At 46.0% G+C, this 21,524-nt stretch overlaps 1 protein-coding gene across 1 annotated transcript in view; it reads left to right on the top strand.

Annotated features, from left to right (window-relative positions):
* Window positions 1-18,121, top strand: part of LOC146057714 (retinol dehydrogenase 7-like) — a 61,683-nt gene extending 43,562 nt beyond the window's left edge. The window contains exon 6 of the mRNA XM_083169307.1: window positions 15,878-18,121. The gene's annotated coding sequence lies outside the window, so the exon portion shown is untranslated. The remainder of the gene's footprint in view (window positions 1-15,877) is intronic.
* The last annotated feature ends 3,403 nt before the right edge of the window (window positions 18,122-21,524 follow it).

Genomic DNA, 21,524 nt, shown 5'->3' with positions numbered 1-21,524 from the left:
CGCTGCTAGAGGGGCAGTGCGCATTTTGCCCTTTAAAAAACGGGCAGGGCGCAGCGCCCCACTAAAACAGCCTAGCGGGAACACTACATGCCATAGTGCTTATTACACATTACACATCTGTATTATACTACATGCCATAGTGCTTATTACACGTTATGCCCGGGCTCAACAATTTATCTTAAAAAGAAGGATAACAGGGTCTGGCGCGCATCAAAAATTTACACCATAATGACTATTACATGTCACACACCCATATTATACCACATGCTATAATGCCCATTACGAATTATGTAAGGGCGCACCCAAAAACTTACACCGTAATGCCTAGTAAACGTTACACCCATTACATAGTATACTACATGCTATAATGCCGATTACAAGTTATGCCACACAATGTAATGCCCATTACATGTTATACCAAACACCATTTTGCCCATTACACGTTATTCCAAACACCATAATGCCCATTACATATACAGTACCACACACCATAATGGCTATTACATATTGTGCCAGGTACTGCTTACCTACATGTTAATTGCTAGGGGTTTCTTGCTCGATGCCAGGGCCTTCATGCTTGATGCCAGGGCCTTCATGCTTGATGCCAGGGCCTTCATGCTTGATGTCAGGGCAAAAGGAGCAGCAGAGACAGGGCCGGATTAACAATGGGCCTGATGGAGCTACAGCACCAGGCCCACTCTCCAAATAGGCCCATTTTGTAGCTCAGGGCCAGGGCTTTCCAACAAGCCCAGCCCCGCGTTGCTAGCCCCCCAGGAACCGGAGATACCACCAGGCAAAGCTGGAAGGGTTTCCCCATAGGATAACATGGAACCCACTATTTCCGACCCCCACCCGGTTCCAACGGCTGCCAGTTCACCCTCCGGCATCACAGAAGCTGAAACCCAAATCACTGAGCCTTCAATCTGATAGCAGACTGGTCCATAAGGGTTCATTGGTTCTAGAGATATTGTGGTAAACCGATTTTTTTCATTTATGAAATGTAATTTCACGGCTGTTTATGTTGTTTGAGGACAGATTTCTCTGGAACCAAACAACCCAGTTTCACATGTCCAAAATCATTCGAAGCCCACATGTAAATGGTTCAGTTGGTTCCGAAGATATAGCTGGTTGTTTAAGGGGGGGGTGGGTGGTTACCTCTCCCCCTCACACCAGAAAATGCAGGGACAAGGCTGGGTTAAAAAGGGGCCAGCCCATCCCTGCATTTTCTGGTGTGAAAGGGGTTATATTATAAGTAGCCGGGACCTGCAGTGCTCTGAATACAGCCGGGCAGCCCCCTGCTCTCTGCCCGGCTGTCAATGGTTGTCATTTCTGCCCAGCAGCGGCTGTCCCCCAGTTACCGCGAGCATGTATTCCCCCTTGGCAACGAGCATGTAATCCCACATGGCAACAAGCATGGAACACCTGGCAATGAGCATGTAGGTAAGCAGCACTTATGTAGCACCATTTTTAATATGCATTATGGTGTTTGGCAAAAAACATAATGGACATTATGGTGTGTGGTTTAAATGTAATGCGCATTATGGTGTACATTTTTAATGCACGTCTTTAGCACGCAATGCCCCTGTTTATGAAGCATATTGTGCATTATTGCTCAATCTGTTTGGTATTGTGTGTATTTTTGTTCTATCCATGTGGCAAAATGTGAATTTTTCCTTAATCTGTGTGGTTTAAAGTGAATTTTGACTCAATCTGTGTGCCATAGTGTAAATTTTGGCTCAGTCGGTGTAAATGTGTAAGAGGCAAGTACAGTATAAGGGCGTTACTATTGTGTTGCATGATTTGTATAAGGGGTATATGTTGTGGTAAACTTAGGTGACCACATAACAGGTGCTGATAATGTTGTCTACCAAGTTTCGGCTTTCAGTATTTTTTTTATGACTGGAGTGCTGCCTCACCCCGCAAGTATCTTAGGACATTGGCATCCTGCGGGTGCACCTTTGGAGGACACCCGCCAATATATCTCCCTGCATTTTTCCTATGCCAGTCCCCTGCCTTTTTCAGGCATATATAATTAGTTGAAAGTATTTACACAAATAGAGACACACCCATGAGCAGACCACCCAACCAGAACACTGATCACGCCCCCCACATTATTAGGTGCTGGCCACAACCCCTATTATTGCGCATAATAGGCCCTTGATTATTTTCAGCTCCAGGCCCATTTAGACCTTAATCTGGCTCTGAGCAGAGAGGATTCCTGTTGAGGGCAGGAGCAGAGCTTAGGGCCTGCTGGAGCAGGTGGGCAGCCATAGGCGGCCCACACAGTGCTAGAAGCAGCACTGAACTGTAGTTCACAGTGGTGGGGCTGTGGTTGGCAGCGGAGGCTGCCTCAGTAGAGCCATCCTCCCCCCTCCCCCCTGACTGGTCTGCTGTGGATGGAGTTACATTATGCGGTGCACACAGGTGGGGGGGGGGGCAGTTTACTGTTTAAGCTTGACACCCCATCCCACACACACCCCCACCCACCCCCAAAGCCTGACTCCTCCCCAGACTTATGGTCAGAACTACTGCAGCAAAAGAGAAAAAAAAGCCACATAAATCTGCGAGGGAGTAGGACTGAGGGGCGGGGAGTAGAGGAGAAGCCTGGGGAATTGGCAGCAGCAGCTATGGGTAAAGTTTGAGCCAGGGGCGTAACTAGAATAATAGAATAGAATTCCTTTATTCGTCTCACAATGGAGAAATTTCAGTGTTACAGCAAGGTTCAAGAACAGATAAGAGTAATAGCATAATAATAAGAACACACATAATAAGATCCAAACAATATAACTCAAGAATCTAGGAACATGCAGGTCTTCTTCAGAACATGACAGCTGTACATTCTAATTGCATCGGAAAGGAACGACCTGCGATATCGTGGGCCCCATAGAATGATGTGGGCCCCATAGCAAAAACTTTTAAGGGGCCCCCCATTGTCACTACAATGCCCATGGGGGGGGGGGGGGGTGCAGAAGAAAGAGTGAGAGTGTAAAAGACAAAGGGTATTGGGGAAAAAGAAAGGGGTAGAGGGCTTCATAGAAAAATTGGGAGAAAGAGTACGGGAGAGGGAAAGAGAGAGAGAGAGAGAGAGAGAAGAGCAAGAGAGGGGGATCGGAAGAGGGAGTGAGATTGTCAGGGGGAGCAAGGGAGAGAGTGACAATGGGGAGAGAGCGTGTCAGCGAGAGACGGATAGCGAGAGCGTGTCAGCGAGAGACGGATAGCAAGAGCATGTGAGTGAGAGAGACGGATAGCGAGAGCGTGCCAGCGAGAGACGGGTAGCAAGAGCGTGCCAGCGAGAGACAGGTAGCGAGAGCGTGTCAGCTTTCAGCAAGAGACAGGGCGAGAGAGATGTTGTTGGGGAAAGACCCCGCTAGAGAGAGAGGATGTCAGAGAGAGAGCACAGGTAGAGAGAGGGGTGAGAGACGAAGAGAGAGGGGGAAGCATGGGGAAAGAAGTGGGGAGGAGAGATTAAAAGACTAGGGGCAGAGATAGAGGTGAAGTGAGAGATTGGGTTGAGAGAGAGGTGCAGGAGGAAAGAGGGAGCAGGGGAGAAAAGAAAGAGGGGCAGTGGAGAGAGAGCAGGAAACCCCCCCCCCAGTATAGATTTTGCTGTGTGCCTCCTACTTCACCCCCTACAGGTGCACCTTTCAGCGTTTCAATTACCCTTCCTTACAGGTCACAGTGCTGCTATGTACCTTTTAATTTTCCCACTCGCTCCCCCACCCAGAACAGATGACGCTACCTCTGTGTCTCCACTTCATCAAATCTTCACGGGTATGGGTAAAATCCGGAATCGGATAAGACACCGGAATGCCGGACTGGACATCAAACTCTGCATTCCGGAGCTTGTAGTATCCGGTCCGGGGGTGTCCTGTCCGGGGGTGCTCCATCTGATGAGGCTGCTCTCGCACCTGTCACCTGGGAGAGGAGAGGGGGGAGAATACAGCCTCACCGCATGGTCCGGGGGTGTAATAAAAACTGGAACGGTCCAGACCACACGGGGAGGCTGTAATCTCCCCTTCCCCATGTCCCTGGTGTGAGCAATCACAGGCATCCCCCCGGACAAGACACCCCCCGCATGGGACACCCCTCGGACCAGACACTATAAGCTCCGGAATGCAGAGTTTGATGTCTGGTCCGGCGTTCCGGTGTCTTATCCTGGTCCGGTTTTTACTTAGTCCCAATCTTCACTCTGTTGGCCTGGGTCTCCGCACTGCCGGGTCTCCAACACACCACCCGTTCTTATGACCGCCGAGCCGGGTCACTGCACTGCATATAAGTGCCGGAGGTTGCTCCAGCGCTGGGTCTCCTCACTGCCATGCTGGGTCTGCACACCTACTTAAGTTAAGGCTAGATGATGCACACAGCTCAGGCGCATTGTATTTCGCGCTGGGGCTGGTCACTAGAGAGTGACGTTAAGCTCCAGGCGAGAGGGGGAGGAGAGAGTGAGACTGAGCGAGGTAGCTGCGCTGGACCTCCTCCGGCCACTGGTTTGAGCAGTGAGCGGCGCGCTGCTCTCCTTGTGCTGCTCGCTCCCTTTATGTGTCCGTGTCACCCGCTCTCCCGAGGATCTGTCCCAGCGGCACAGCCCGGAGCCCTCAGCCCGCACCATGCCGGCGCTCTGCTGCGCTGTGACCAGCAGCGTGTAGCAGTGCAAACAGAGAGGAGGAGCAGCTGATGTGTGCGGGCTGAGAGCTCCGGCCTGTGCCGCTGGGTGATGAATGCACGGAGCAGCTGCCCCCCCCGGCCTGCTGCGCATCTGCGTCCATCGCTGTCTAGTCCCGTCCGAATGCTCCCACACAGACTGTCGTCGTCGTCGTCCCCCCAACCGAGCCAGCCTGCGGAGCATCTCTCTGTCACTGCTGCCGCTGCCGGCGGACAGTGACACTGCAGCAGCAAGTAAAAAAAAAAAAATCAGTGCTTGAAGGAAGTGCCGGTATGCTATACCATTGCATACCGGCCCACTACAAGCACTGAGTAGTAGTATATAATATGCAGTATAGGGGGTGGGACGGAGCTGCTGTGCACAATCAGTGGCAGCGGCTTCCCCTAAAAAGTCTGCTGTGCATGTTGATCTGAGTGTTTAATCAGTGCAACTGCCAGCAAAAGGGCACACTGGGTATCTTAACATGAGGTACGCTATGTAGGCATATTCATTATGGGATGTTTAACCTTTTTCTGACCACGTATGTTATTTTTATGAAAGTTTTTTTTTTTTTTCAGCCTATATAATAGACCATCTACACAGGGTCATACATAAAAGCCTGCAGTTTGCAGGAGCCGGACAATTCCAGATACATAGTCCTTAATTTAAGTGACCAACCAAGCTGCTTTTGGCTTTCAATTAATTGCCACTTTAAATATAATGACTATGTTGCCAGAATTGTGTTATCTCCTGTTTATCATGTCAAATTCCATTAAGACATTTGGGCAATGGAGTTAATTATTAATACTGTGTCCAATTCTTGTACTAGATTCTATTGCTCCACAAAACTTATTTATTGTTATACTGTATAACAAAAATGTTATAATATTCTTAATATTTTAAGTGATTTATTATACAAAACCAGGAATATAACCTCCAAATCATACATTTGTGCCATTTTATAGATATGACTAGTTTACTATAGTCCTAAATGCATTGCAATTAAACAAAATGCATTGCATAAAGGAGCTAATTCAGAAGTGAAGGGAGTTGTTAAGCATCTAGCAATGGTAGCACTTTATGTAAATGCAGCAGGAGGCCTCTATTACAACTGCGATCCTGTCTTCTTCCTTCCCCCTTAATGGCAGCAACACACACCTGTTTTCACAAATGAAGACCATCACGCCACCTACCCAACCCCAAACCGCATCTGACAGTAAGTCATTAACAGTCTGATGCTGTCCGGTGTTACAGGACTCATTCGTGCATGCACAGAATAGGTCCTGCCCATGCGGAAAGTATCTAATATCGGCACTTTGCGGTATTGAGTTCAGATCCGGACAGACCTCACTGAAGGCAAAAATGCAACCACAATGCAATTCAATAAACAATACAATGCAAATCAGTAGGTTCTCATTTCATAAAATGTTTTTTAGTCTTACATTTGTTTTACAATCATTACATATGATTGTAGGGTGTGTGTCCTGCTGAGCTGTCCAGATGAGCTTCACTAGAGATCTTGTACCAGATTGTCTAATAGAGTTAATTTCTATCTTTTGGGTCAAGCGGTTTCTACCTATGTTCAGAAGGATCAGCTTTCACCGTAGATGGTGGTTGTAGAGCGCCTCGTCCCACTTAAGCTTGTGTGGTTAGTTACCACTTGGGACCATTCATAGAGAAGCAGATGCCTCCAGGAGTGCAGTGTTAATCTTACCAATACATCCATCCCACAGCTGTTCTCTGACTGCCTCAATAATTCCTCTTGTTTGCAAAGCCATGGCACCCGGACACAGCCACTGTACTTGCAATGCACCACTACCTGAGGGAGTCAGTAGAACAGAGAGCCCATCTGTATCTCCCACCATAATTCCTAGAACACTGCTAGACATTCACTCCCTGGTGAGTTCTCCCCCGAATATGAGCAGGATCATAATGGATGTTATTCTAGGTCTTCAAGCCCCTTAGCTGACTTATAAGCACTTGTGACCTGCTTCTATTGGATCGACAAGGCTCCAATTTATATTACTCTGTTGTGCACAGTGGAAGCATTGTCCAGCATATTACAGTGCTTATATATGCTCCAGTGTTTCCCAAGTCTACATCATGCTCTAGGTCTCTATTCTGCAGAGGGCATATTCTGTATACTCAGCCCAAAACTGACTATTGATGACCATGAGTCAGTGAAGAACTATTTTTCCTCAACACCAAGAATAGAGCTCAGCCATACCCATTTCCTGATTAGGCCATTTGCTGCTACCTAAAGGATGACCATTGACAGGTGCAAACCATAGAAGGTTACCTGGCGATGATTTCATATTGTCAATGTCAACACTGTGGGCATTATTGTTGTTGATCAATTCTCAGGTATAAATGACCCTGCACATACATGTCAGCCAGCTGCAACCTTTCTCTTCTATCCTGGGCTGTGGTGAGTCCAGGAGGCTGTTGCCTTTTGAATAGTTCTACTACAATTGTACTTCAAATCAACTCTATTTAGTGGTTTGGCTAAAGCAACTTTCCAAGTAGCTGAAGAGAGACAACCAGCTTCAGCAAGTGAATGGACTTGACAGAGTAGTAACAAGTTACCAGGAGTGGTGAGCAGTGGCGGATTTTACCTGTGGGCTGCGGGACTGCTGCCCCCCAATAAAATCTGCCACTGCGGGAAAGAGCCAGGCCAGGCCTTGACTGCTCTGGCTTCACTGTGACTGGCAGTGACTTCCTATTGGAAGTCCTACCTGTCAGTCACACTCTATAGGCAGTCCCATTGGGTGGTAATTCCTCCCTCCAGGACTGCCAGTCCAGACTGCGAGTTGGCTTCCTATAGGATGTTTATTATATAAAGTGTGGCGAGTGCAACGAACCACTGTGCCCGAAGCATGGTGATCGAAACGAGCCCTGCCAGTTGACGTGGAAAATGAGCCTGAAGCGTGGCAAGTGCAGCAAGCCCCGCGAGGGGATGTGGATCAATTGACGTGTGTTCCGTGTCCCCTTGCGGGGCTTGCTGCGCTTGCCACGCTTCAGTCTCATTTTCAGCATCTGCTCGCCTCGCTGCGCTCGCCACACTTTATAAAATCAACTCCACGCTGACGTGGATAGTGGGGTATGAACAGGTCGGGTGGACGCACACCGCGTCCTCCTGCGGGGCTCACTGCGCTCGCCATGCTTCGGGTTGACATGGATAGTGGGGGGTGCTAAACGTGGAGAGTGGGGGTGTGCTAAATCGCATTGCATCACATGCGGTTTGCATTCGATGCACGGGCAGTGCCACCGTCAAACTACACAAGTACAAGTACATTGCATCGCACGCAAATTGCATGCAATCACATGCGATTTGCGTGCGATGCAATCCCAGTGCCACCGTGAAACTACACAAGTACCGAACAATTTTGTGCATGCGCAGAAGCAGCACCTGCCAGCTTCATTGTGCAGGTGCTGGGACTCGGCCAGTGGCGGTGGCAGCATGGCAGCAGCAGCTCCCCTACTTAACATAGGTAGGAACTGCCAATGGTAGTAAGTCTTGAACTATTTGCACCTTGCACAATTCACAGACATTACTCTTATTGATCTACCTCTAAAGTGTTTCCAATTGCACAGCTTTATAATGTGTGCCATGGATTACCAGACATAATGGGTGTGATTTTATAGGATGAGAGATTCAGAAGGTGAGAGATTTGGAAAGAAATCTCCAGTTGTTTTTTATAGTGGCAATCATTTACACTTCAAAATCAAACTGGCTTTGCATTGTAAATGAGTGCCACTGGAGATTCCTTACCAAATCTCTCTTTCTGAATCTCTCATACTATTAAATCTCGCCCTATATGTTTACTATGTCTCACCTTGTGGCAGAATCCAGTACTAAAAGAACACTTACAAAATCTCTTATCTTACAATTTTTTTGTTTGTTATTTGTCTGTATGTTTGTTTGTCCGGTATGCATTTGGACATTGTTGGACCAATTTGGATGAAACCAATGCATGGTGGCTTGATTGGGTCCAGATTAGGTTCACGGCCACTAAAACCCCCCAATCCTAACCCTGTGGGGAGTCCCGGGGGCCCAAAAAAGTGGTCCTGCCACTACACAAAGTGGGTCAGGGATGCAAGATATGACAAAGTTGTATAACATAGAGCGGGTAGAGGACATGGAGTGGTCAGATCTGGGAGCCAACTACAGAGAGGTGTATGCCAGGCACAACATGGGCATGGGGAGCATGTTCAGGACCTTCCGCTGGATGGACTTGGATGAGAACTTCAGAGAGGGATGCTTCACAGAGGGATGGCAAATGGTCTGGGATGCCTATTGGATCCCAAGACCTCTGTCCAATGTCAAGTTGGTGTACGCCAATTTTGATGGAAATGTCATAGACCAACTTTCAAAAACACAATAAAAAATTCACAAAATGCTTCAGATGTATAAAAAAAGACATGGCCCCTCATACAACATTGGAAAAAAAAGATTGCTGCTCAGAGAAAGTTGGGATTATGCTAGAAGCGAAACCTCTTCAACAAAAATGACACTAGGCAGCCACCTCCTGGATCTGGGATACAGTCGGTAGGCCGACCTAAAGATGGTCGACAGTCATTAGGTCGACACCACTAGGTTGACATGCTGCAAGGTCGACAGGGGTCTTGGTAGCGAGGCACCATTCCCTAAGCATGGTGAGTGCAGCAAACCATGCAAGGGGAGACGGTGCACTTTAAGCTGTGTCCATGTCGACTTATGCAGGTAATTGAGCTGTATAAAACAGGAAAGGGATATAAAAATATATCCAAGCAATTGAGAATGCCAATCAGCAGTGTTCAAACTCTAATTAAGAAGTGGAAATTGAGGGATTCTGTGGAAACCAAATCACGGTCAGGTAGACCAACAAAAGTTTCAGCCACAACTGCCAGGAAAAATGTTCGGGATGCAGAGTAAAATCCACAAATAATTTCAGCTGAAATACAGGACTCTCTGAAAAAAAGTGGTGTGGTTGTTTCAAGATGCACAATAAGGAGGCATTTGAAGAAAAATGGGTTACATGGTCGATTCGCCAGAAGTTAGCCATTACTACGCAAATGCCACAAAGCATACAGCTTACAATACTCCAAACAGCACAGAGACAAGCCTCAAAACTTCTAGAACAAAGTCCTTTGGAGTGATGAGACCAAAATTTAACCATAAATGTTACATTTGGAGAGGAGTCAACAAGCCCTATGTGAAATACGGAGGTGGATCGCTGATGTTTTGGGGATGTGTGAGCTACAAAGGCACTGGAAACGTGGTCAAAATTGATGGCAAGATGAATGCAGCATGTTATCAGAATCAGTTTTATTGGCCAGGTATACTTGCATATACTAAGAATTTGTGTTCGGTTTGCTGTACAGCAGCCAGGTGGGTAACAGCATACAGTAAACAGCATACAGTATAAACAATAAACAATATAAACAGGTGGGGGAACATGTACAGTCATGCAGAAAGTTATTATGTGCAAAGGGTTATGGCGCGACTAGACAGTGTTCAGGAGTTCATGTGTCAACAGGTGAACCGCTTGAGGGAAGAAATTTTTTAGGCTTCTGTTGGACCTGGTGGGAATAAGCCCTGTAGCGTGGCAGCAGGTTAAACAAGTCATGGCCAGGATGTAGTTGGCCCTTGACTATCTTTGTTGCCTGCTTTTTTGCTCTGGACAGGTACAGGTCCTGGACAGAGGGAAGGTCTGTCCTGATGATCTTCTCCGCAGTATCAGAAAATACTGGAGGAAAATTTGCACTCATCAGCCCGGAAGCTGTGCATGAGACGTACTTTGACATTCCAACATGACAATGATCCAAAACACAAGGTCAAGTCGACCTGTCATTGGCTACAGCAGAATAAAGTGGTTCTCGAGTGGCCATCTCCGACTTCTGACCTCAATATTATTGAGCCACTTTGGGGAGATCTCAAACACGCAGTTCATGCAAGACAGCCAAAGAATTTACAGTAACTGGATACTTTTTGCCAAGAAGAATGGGCAGCTTTACCAGGGGCGTAACTAACTATTCAGCGCCCCCCGCCGCACGTTTATTCGGCGCCACCCACCTAACCTGCCCCCCCTTCTTACCCGCGGTCTGCGTCGTCTCGCCCGGCTCTCTGTCGGGACCTTCCTGACGTCACGGTCCCGGCCGGCTCCTGCTGCTACAATGAAAACGGACTCTTAGAAAATGGCTGCCCCCATACTGCAGACAGAAAACTGTCTGCAGTATGGGGGCAGACATTTTCTAATTGTCAGTTTTCATTGCAGCAGGAGCCGGCCGGGACCGTGACGTCAGGAAGGTCCCGACAGAGAGCCAGGCGAGACGCAGACAGCGGGTAACTATAGCCCCGCAGCCCCCCCCCGGCGGCGCCCCCAATTTCTCTGCGCCCCCCCCTCCACCGCGGGGACTGCGGTGCTATAGTTACGCCACTGAGCTTTACCATCTGAGAAAGTAAAGAGCCTCATCCACAACTACCACAAAATACTTTAAGCTGTCATTGATGTTAAAGGGGGCAATACACGGTATTAAGAACAGGGGTAGATAAAACTTTTGATCAGGGTCATTTTGGTAGTTTCTGTTGTCATTTGATTTAAAAAGAGAACACAGTTGTTTGACAATAAATGGCTTCACCCAACCACTAACCATGAGTGAAAGAAAAGTTTGTGAGTTATCATTCATATTCTCTGACAAATGGCCAGAAAATCACAAATGATGCTAGGGTATTTGTAACTGAATAAAAGGGGGGTGTCTGCAAGAAGCAGACCAAAAGACAAATGTGCCTTTTTGGGCGCACTCTTTATTGTTCAATATTCGATATGATTAATACATTAAAACATAACCTTTAATAGGCTTCTTACACTAAAATACTGGGAGCAATAATTAATTTACAATCAGTCATTCGATACATATTCAATTGACTGTCCATCAGAAATCTGAATTCACATATAACATTGAGACAAGACATAGACCGACATACATTAAGAGACAAGCTATACCAATCGCTTGTCTTGTTGTGCAACACAATCTCCAGTCGCACTCTGAGATTTGATAACCTCAACAAGATATCGATTTATCTATAGTACCAGATTACTTCAAATATCAATTGCCTCAGCAAAATATCAACTGATGGCTCAGCCGCTTCAGCTCTGACCATCTCTCATGCTCTTCAATTGTAATGCAGAGCCAGTTACTACCCCTTATGATCAGGTGGAGAGGAGAAAAACCCTGTATAGTATTTAAAGAATGAAAAAGAATAACCCCGTGAGTAGTTCTCCTACAACCGGTGGCTCCTGAACATCTACTGTAGATTAACCCGTCTGAGTTACCAACCAGTCAGTTCGCCAAGAGTCTCCTCTCTGGCTGGTGAACTGGCCCCCTCCAGACTCTGCTGGATTCTGGCCTCTAGGGGGGGGTTTAGGTAACCTAATGGACTGAGTGTCAAGTAAAAAATGCCAGGTTGGTTGTTATAAGGGAGTTAGGATATAGTGCACTTCTGCTTTCCAATTCAGCTTCGTGAGTCACCCTGGTGCTTTGCAGTATTGCAGGGAGACACTACGGGCTGGATGGATGAGAGAGTGTTTTTGAAAAAAGTGAATCCCAGTAGTAAGTTGCCAGTTGACCAATCAATTGGGCTTCTGCTTTCAGAGATCTGCAAGCATCGAATCACTGATGAGAGAGTCCCAACTGAATGGCTGCCTAACCAACATTGGAAAAAAGATTTATATAAGAGAAAAGTAGGAGTGTAACAAAGGGGGGAAAAAAATGTATAAGAATTAGATTAGACAGTAGTAATCTCCTCCAGGTACTCTATACTTTTTTACACTGGGTGGGTGACATCCAGCACAGCTCTGGATGTCCCAGTGTGTACCGGATCACAACCAATCAATTGGTATTTCCTTAATTGAATAAATTACCACCTGGTGGGGTTTGCAGAAAGTTCAATGGTTTGTGTATGAGACAGTCAGTTCCTAGGATGTTAAATCGCTACTATGTTGTCTAAAATGGATACAGTATAAATTGTGTGCATGTACTCAGACAAAAGTAACATTTGCACTGGGGAATGTTACATAAATGCATTTAATGACACTCTATATATTGTTTTATTAAACTATCCGTTTAGTGAGAGGTCAGATAAGTGCACAATGACATATCAGCTGGAGATAGCACATACATATATCTAGCATCAAAAGTTACACTGTAACCACACAAATATAAGCGTAGGACAGGTATATGCTGTTGTCAAATGAATATATCGAGAAGCTGCTGTGACTATTCAAATAAATATATCAAGGAGCTGCTGTGACTATTAACACAGTTAAAGAATAAACCAAAAGAACAGACCATTACGCCGTGTCTGCTACGTTAGATGAGAGGTTATGCTACCGACAGAAAACCAGAAGCTGCAAACAAATAACTGTATGAGTTAGCCTGAATTCAATCCATAAAGGATAATGGACCAATCTATAAAGGTTCGCTATAATAGCCTGGTTCTGTTCTGAGCAGGTGCAGGCTTATTACCGGTGTTTTGGCTATGTGAGTTTAATAAACGGCCAAAGCACTAGTGAATATAATCAATCCAATAACTAACACATATCCCGTCTGCATAAGCACATTGCCATTATTAATCCACATAGATACATTGAGCATGTAAGTGAAAAAAAGTCATGCTCCTCATTACAATAAATCACATTGCATCAGGTACCTCAATAAAGCAGTGTGTTCCACTTGGTGTAAACCTACAATCTCTGACGCTCGCAAGCTCAGCTGAGCTGCGGCGTGAGTTACCTCCTGTGTACGCTTGTATTCCCCAGCCGGGGACAGCGTTTCCTGGATGCGGCAGCTGGAGGGTAACTTCTCTGCTACTCTGACGGTGTGCAAAGCAGAGGATGGTCCGTGCATGTACGGCTGGCAGTGGCGGGGACGCGTTTCGCCTGTGGCTTCCTCAGTCCGCCATGAGAATGCCAATCAGCAGTGTTCAAACTCTAATTAAGAAGTGGAAATTGAGGGATTCTGTGGAAACCAAATCACGGTCAGGTAGACCAACAAAAGTTTCAGCCACAACTGCCAGGAAAAATGTTCGGGATGCAGAGTAAAATCCACAAATAATTTCAGCTGAAATACAGGACTCTCTGAAAAAAAGTGGTGTGGTTGTTTCAAGATGCACAATAAGGAGGCATTTGAAGAAAAATGGGTTACATGGTCGATTCGCCAGAAGTTAGCCATTACTACGCAAATGCCACAAAGCATACAGCTTACAATACTCCAAACAGCACAGAGACAAGCCTCAAAACTTCTAGAACAAAGTCCTTTGGAGTGATGAGACCAAAATTTAACCATAAATGTTACATTTGGAGAGGAGTCAACAAGCCCTATGTGAAATACGGAGGTGGATCGCTGATGTTTTGGGGATGTGTGAAACTGGAAACGTGGTCAAAATTGATGGCAAGATGAATGCAGCATGTTATCAGAATCAGTTTTATTGGCCAGGTATACTTGCATATACTAAGAATTTGTGTTCGGTTTGCTGTACAGCAGCCAGGTGGGTAACAGCATACAGTAAACAGCATACAGTATAAACAATAAACAATATAAACAGGTGGGGGAACATGTACAGTCATGCAGAAAGTTATTATGTGCAAAGGGTTATGGCGCGAATAGACAGTGTTCAGGAGTTCATGTGTCAACAGGTGAACCGCTTGAGGGAAGAAACTTTTTAGGCTTCTGTTGGACCTGGTGGGAATAAGCCCTGTAGCATGGCAGCAGGTTAAACAAGTCATGGCCAGGATGTAGTTGGCCCTTGACTATCTTTGTTGCCTGCTTTTTTGCTCTGGACAGGTACAGGTCCTGGACAGAGGGAAGGTCTGTCCTGATGATCTTCTCCGCAGTATCAGAAAATACTGGAGGAAAATTTTCACTCATCAGCCCGGAAGCTGTTCATGAGACGTACTTTGACATTCCAACATGACAATGATCCAAAACACAAGGTCAAGTCGACCTGTCATTGGCTACAGCAGAATAAAGTGGTTCTCGAGTGGCCATCTCCGACTTCTGACCTCAATATTATTGAGCCACTTTGGGGAGATCTCAAACACGCAGTTCATGCAAGACAGCCAAAGAATTTACAGTAACTGGATACTTTTTGCCAAGAAGAATGGGCAGCTTTACCAGGGGCGTAACTAACTATTCAGCGCCCCCCCCCCCCGCCGCACGTTTATTCGGCGCCCCCCACCTAACCTGCCCCCCCTTCTTACCCGCGGTCTGCGTCATCTCGCCCGGCTCTCTGTCGGGACCTTCCTGACGTCACGGTCCCGGCCGGCTCCTGCTGCTACAATGAAAACGGACTCTTAGAAAATGGCTGTTTTCATTGCAGCAGGAGCCGGCCGGGACCATGACGTCAGGGAGGTCCTGACAGAGAGCCGGGCGAGACGCAGACCGCGGGTAACTATAGCCCCGCAGCCCCCCCGGCGGCGACCCCAATTTCTCTGCGCCCCCCCGCCACCGCGGGGGCTGCGGAGCTATAGTTACACCACTGAGCTTTACATCTGAGAAAGTAAAGAGCCTCATCCACAACTACCACAAAATACTTCAAGCTGTCATTGATGTTAAAGGGGGCAATACACGGTATTAAGAACAGGGGTAGATAAAACTTTTGATCAGGGTCATTTTGGTAGTTTCTGTTGTCATTTGATTTAAAAAGAGAACACAGTTGTTTGACAATAAATAGCTTCACCCAACCACTAACCATGAGTGAAAGAAAAGTTTGTGAGTTATCATTCATATTCTCTGACAAATGGCCAGAAAATCACAAATTCTGCTAGGGTATGTAAACTTATGAACACAACTGTATCACCTAAAATACTTAAATTATACTAAATACTTGGGAATTTGTAATCTTTTATGATTATTATTATTATTATTATTATTAGGCTCCAATGTAAAGACAAACAAAAGTTACAATGGGTGTTTGAGTTTTTTTTTTTTTTTATGTTAAGTTTAACTGTTAAGATTTAAGTATACTATTTCAATTAATATATAGATAATGTGGAAGTTACTGTGATTTATAGGCAGACGCAATATGGCTAGTACGTGTTTAAAGTAAATATTGAGAAATATATATATGTCGACCTTATATGCCACTGTTTTTATTTTGTTGTATTACCAGTGTATGGTTCTGTTACTTTATACTATATTAGCGTGACAATGTGCACAATAAATATAATTATTGCTATTTAAATGTCTTTTCAGTGCTGGGTTTTGAGGGGGTTCTCTGTCCCTTTGCTGTGGTACGAGGACCCTGAAAGAGAAACGGCACAAATCCTTCGAGCAGCACAGCAGAAAGCTTGATCCAAACAAAAGCTGATATGATCCACTCACTGGTATCTACCAACGTCAGTGTGTCACGTCTTTAGATGCACCACTGGCCTCCGGCGGATTTAGATTTGATCGCTTTCATCGACACGGCAACTTCTGCTTATCCACCCTCCTGTTGTATCCCAGATTCACCCACCACAAATCACAGAACATGACTCTGAATCTGCCTTTCGTCTCCAAGCAGTAAAAATCTGGACGAGTGCTATACAAATTGGAGACATGCTCAGATTTACAGCATTGCCAATGCCTCCACCTGTGCATCTGTCCCTGTCGGTCTGTCTGTCTATAAATGCCCTTATTACTGGTTTGTTCCTGATTCTAAAGTTCAACAGAACATGCTGGTGTTCTAGAAATACATGTTAATAGCAATAAGTAGAAGGACTGCGACATACAGTAATAATGCAATGTTTAGTGCAATGTGGACTGTGGAGGTCAGAAGGGAAAGAAGCAATTGCAAACCACCTACCCAATTAAAGTTATTTAGTCTTATTCCAGATTGTTTTATAACAATTTTCCCTAGCAAACACTTTAGGTTATCTAGTCTAATGATTCCTTCTACATGTTATAATTTCATTGATATCTATTATGTCTTATGTCTATTGTGTAACAGCCAATGTGGTAACTCCTCATTCCCCATCCTTCACTTAGATTTCAAATCTGTCACAACTGTCACAGAAACTGACGTAAAAAACTGCACTTCATCACAAAAATAATGGGTACTTGTGTGTTATCACGGCGCCAAGTTTCCTACGTACGTCACCGTAGGGAAATCGCATCACATTGCATGGGCCATTGTAACGGCCGTGTGATGCGATGCGATCCGATTTTCCTATGTAATTTATTCACTGCTCTCTTAGCCCCAGGGGATCGCATCGCATCAGATCGCATCGCACCTCCCGCATATATAGTGTGTATTAAGCCTTAACAAGAGATAAATTAGAGGCTGTTAAAGAGAGATAAATGTACAAGCCAATCAGCTACTAACTGCCAAGATACAGGCTAGGTTTAAGATATGACAGTTAGGAGATGATTGGCTGGTCCTTTATCACCTTCCACTTTATCTCTTGTTAAGGCTTAATACATTTGAACCAGTGTCAGCCGTCTCATGGGTGGAGAGGGTGCCAGGCAACAGATCCGGCAACTGCTGTGGATTGTGTCTCCTGGTGCGGTCCTGCTCTTTATAGTTGACCGCCGTGGCCAGAACAGAAGGGAAGGGCCGACCCCACAGATGCAGCACAATGACTTGCATAGCCCAGGTGATGGAGGTCGGGGGTTAAGTCTTCCTTAACTGTGAGCAGGGTTTCAGCAAATTTGAGATTTCTTTGTCTAACTGAGTGATGACGGATATGTGCCGAGCACACTCAGTATGTATGGACCTTATTCTGGTTGCGGCGGCCAAACGTACGTACGTTCCATATCAGCGTACGTTCCCCGTACGCGGCCGGTGAGCGAAAGTCCACCCACAAAACAGCCGCATACGGACGGTCACAAACACCGACAAAGGGGAGTGGCGTACAATTGAGCGTACGCCAACGTACACGGACAGATCACCGTTTAGACTCCGACAACTGGCGTACAACAGAGCGTACGCCACCGTTTACGGACGTCTCTCGTCCGTCTTCCCACCGACTTCTTGCTGCTATCTGAGCGTACGCCACCATGCACGGACGGGTCTCTATTGTTTTCAATGGAAAACTCAGCGTATGTCACCGCTCGTGAGAGTGAGCGTACGTCCATGCACGCTGGCATACCCTTCACATATATGGCCCTGCTAATCTAGCCTTTCAACTATGATTAAGACAATTAAAAGAACTATTCTATTTGTTAATCAATTATTGTTTTCTATTACCTCAATTGTCTACCTTAATGAACAGCCTAAAAATAATACATTTTAACCCTCCTTACATGTATATATTTTATGTTCTAATGTTGCATTTTAATCACTATCTATGTGTCCCCACATTGCAATTTACTTTTAAATAAAGTTATGTTGGTGTTTGTGTGTATGTACTAAATTATGTTCATAATTAGTGTGATCCGAATTTTTAACATGTATACCTACCCTGATGTTATGTGTGATGTTGTAATCTTACCACATTAAACATTCATGCATTTTGACTATGTGTTATTTAACTCAAAAACACACACATTCACACAGCAATCGTTACCCCTCACCTGAAATTACAAATATAAGTTACCTTACAGATCTGTATGTACCTGCCCTTACAAACCCTATAACATATTTCTGATTTAAAACACATGCAACTTCTAACTGAACATAACCTTTTATTTTTTGTAAACATAGTAATTTAAAAAAAAAATTAAAGGAGGGCCTCCAGTCGGCCAAACAGGAGATTTAAATACAAAAGGGTGAGGAAAATTTCACATAAAATCTGGGCCACATCTTCCTGGTGCTGTTCAGTGTCTGTAGTGAAGGGGGAAAAATATATTGATTATATAATATACACAAATGTTTGTTGTATTTGTACATAATAAGAAGTTGTGAGTTATGTGTGAAGGCCACATACATTTTTCAACTACATTGAAGAAGGGTATGCTGTAAACACAGTACTAAAAACTAATATGTTAACACACACATACTGTTCATATTATATAACATTAAATAAATTCCTCCTTCTTGGATGAATGTATGCTGTATCCCAATTGGTAGTTTTTTTGGGGGGGACTCACCTCTAACCTCACAATTAGGCTGTGCTATTTAAGGGTAATGACATTGATGGGGCTTAAGCACTCCTTACTAATTAAAATTTAGGACATTGCTGTATAAATTATAGGCCTAAAGCTATGTATGTAAAGCATGCATCCGCATGGCCTCACATACTATTAACAAAACAATCTATAAATGAATGTTGCACATCATGCTGGGAAGTGGAGTTACACAACACCTGGATCCACATAACTACAACACCACTAATGTCGGATATGTCATTGGATGTACTGTTATGTCAATTATTCATGGGGTGAGGCATGGCCACACTCAAAAAAAACACCAAGGGGACCCTTGTTCCTGGAGAAGGACAGGCCACACCTCATGGTCGACCTGCAGTGATATGTTGCAACTAATGATGATGTTGGATACACATATGTGGTTGTTGTGATTGTTTATGTGTAGAAATGTGTAGGTAAACATTAGGCACATTATTTATTTACGGCTAATTGAGCCATCCTGCTCACCGCTGTTTGGGTGTCCGGTGGTTTGGGGGGTCAGGAGCAAGGGGGATGGGATTGGAGTTGGGATAGAGGTAGTGGGTTGGAGTGGGGATTGGAAAGGTTTGGGGGTGGGTGGTGGGGAGGTGTAGGGGGGTTGGAAATGGGGTGGGGAGGGGGTGGAGGTAGGGGTGTGGGTGGGGTGGGGGTGTGGGTGGGGGAAGGGGAGGTAGATATGGGGTGGGCTCCAGCAGGCCCCAATGTCTCCTCCTCCTCCTCTTCCTCCTCCCGGCCTTCCTCCTCCTCCTCTTCCTCCTCCCGGCCTTCCTCCGCCTCCTCTTCCTCCCGGCCTTCCTCCTCTTCCTCCTCCCGGCCTTCCTCCTCCTCCTCTTCCTTCTCCCGGCCTTCCTCATCCTCCTCTACCTCCTCCCGGGTTGCCTCCTCCCGGGCTGCCTCCTCCCGGGCGTCCATGCGTGCCCTGGCGCGTGCTGAAATGTTCATGTTGATGGCATAGAAATCGAAGGTTGGGTTTCATAAAAATGGGGGAAAGAAAAATTCACATTAGTCATGCTCATAACATTACAAATTATCTATTTAATTGAATACATTTATCATGCCAACTAATTGATATACCCCAAAACAGAGGGATTACATATACCCCCCATATACCCCCCATACACCCCCCATATACACCCCATATACCCCCCATATACACCCCATATACTCATGCACATGTTTTAAAACTACAGAACTCATGGCTACAAAACGCATACATATTTGAAAATTATATACTTACATCGGGCAATATGGCGCCGAATGGAACATAGCAGCTGTGGCTGCCTCCGCTGCAGGTCAGACCAGCGCCGCTGAACCTGCCCCAGGCTTCTGCGGACGCCGGTCCGGCAGTAGATTAAGAGGCAGGCAGCATTATACGCCCGCCGCTTATCTTGATTAGAAACATATGGGCCCCTGGGCCCCAGGCGCTGGTCCATTACTTGGACCAACGCCAGCAGCTCCTCATTTGTGAAGGGGTTACCCCTTGAGGAAAACATATTGGCAATGGCGCAGTTATTAATTGCAGGTACATATATAACTTTTGGTGGTTGCTGATTGGTCTAAAACCGAGTTTTTTTTTATTATTAACTTTATTAATCCATCTTACATTAACGATATGTATGCGAATAAAAACTTTTGCGGACCATTCCGATATGCACACCATAACATACAGTATGCTTTCAATGTAGAGAGAGACATACTGTATATACAGTGTGCGAAAAATTATACACGCAACCATCTACTAATACATACGCTGATAACAAGGCACATACAACATGTTGGTGTAAGACTGTAGAAGCCAGCTTGTCTGGCTGAAAACAGCATAAACTCACCTGGCTATTGGCAGGAATCCTTAGCTCACACACTGGATCTGGGCCCGGGGGTTCGGCTTATCTTGATTGACGGGTTGGCTGATTAGAATGACGGTTCAGGATAGGCTGCTTGAGGTCAGAGGTGGAGATTGATGGGGTGATGTTCTTGCTTCCAGAAGATTCTGCCTCTTGCTTCAGGAAACGTTGGACTGTTGAGTACAGACAATTATTAGCCTGTATAGAGATATAATATTTCTTATATTCTCTCTACCTATCTCTTTTCTCTCTCACCCCATTTACCTATACTTTTACTGCTAAACTATCATCACCACTTTAAAATCTTTCCCTCTTTCTATACTAGCCTAAAACTAAACTATCATCACCACTTTAAAATCTTTCCCTCTTTCTATACTAGCCTAAAACTGATTTCTGGTTTTGCTATGTCAGCCAGGCCTAAGCGCACTGCGGGGGCTCCCGCTAGATATGCTGCGCTAGGCGAGGCTGGGGAGTCTACCAGGGCCAGAGCTAGGCCTCCCTGCAGAGGCGATGAGCGGGGGCTATCCCCCTCTCCTCGCCGGAGGGCTGCCGGAGTGCAGGCGGGACCGCCCGCTCCGGCGGTTGACAAGGGTCTGCACAGCAGGTCAGGGCGGCGTGGCGGTGCTGCCGGAGGCTCAGGAATCCCTCCGGCAACCCGCTCACGCCAGTCACGCGCGAGGGGGCGAGCGGCTAGCGCGTCTAAGCCGGCACCCGTCCCCGCTGTATCAAGCAGCGTCACGCGGCGGAGCTCAGGCGCTAGGCCTGAAGCCTCCGCCGCATCAGGAAAGAGGGATGCGGGTGCCAGGAGTCACTCCGGACCCGCATCCGAGCTACAAGCAGCAAAAGTAGTGAAGTTGCGGCGCGACGGTCGAGGGACCGGAGCGCGAAATAAAAACAAAAAGGGGGGTGCAGTGCCTATGAGCACTGAGGGTGTAATGGCCGCCAGGGGA

Source organism: Crinia signifera, chromosome 2, assembly GCF_055691185.1.
Source record: "Crinia signifera chromosome 2, ASM5569118v1, whole genome shotgun sequence".
Taxonomy (NCBI): Eukaryota; Metazoa; Chordata; class Amphibia; order Anura; family Myobatrachidae; genus Crinia; species Crinia signifera.
The sequence above is the reverse complement of the archived record's forward strand: the minus strand, read 5'-3'. Positions and strand labels throughout refer to the sequence as shown.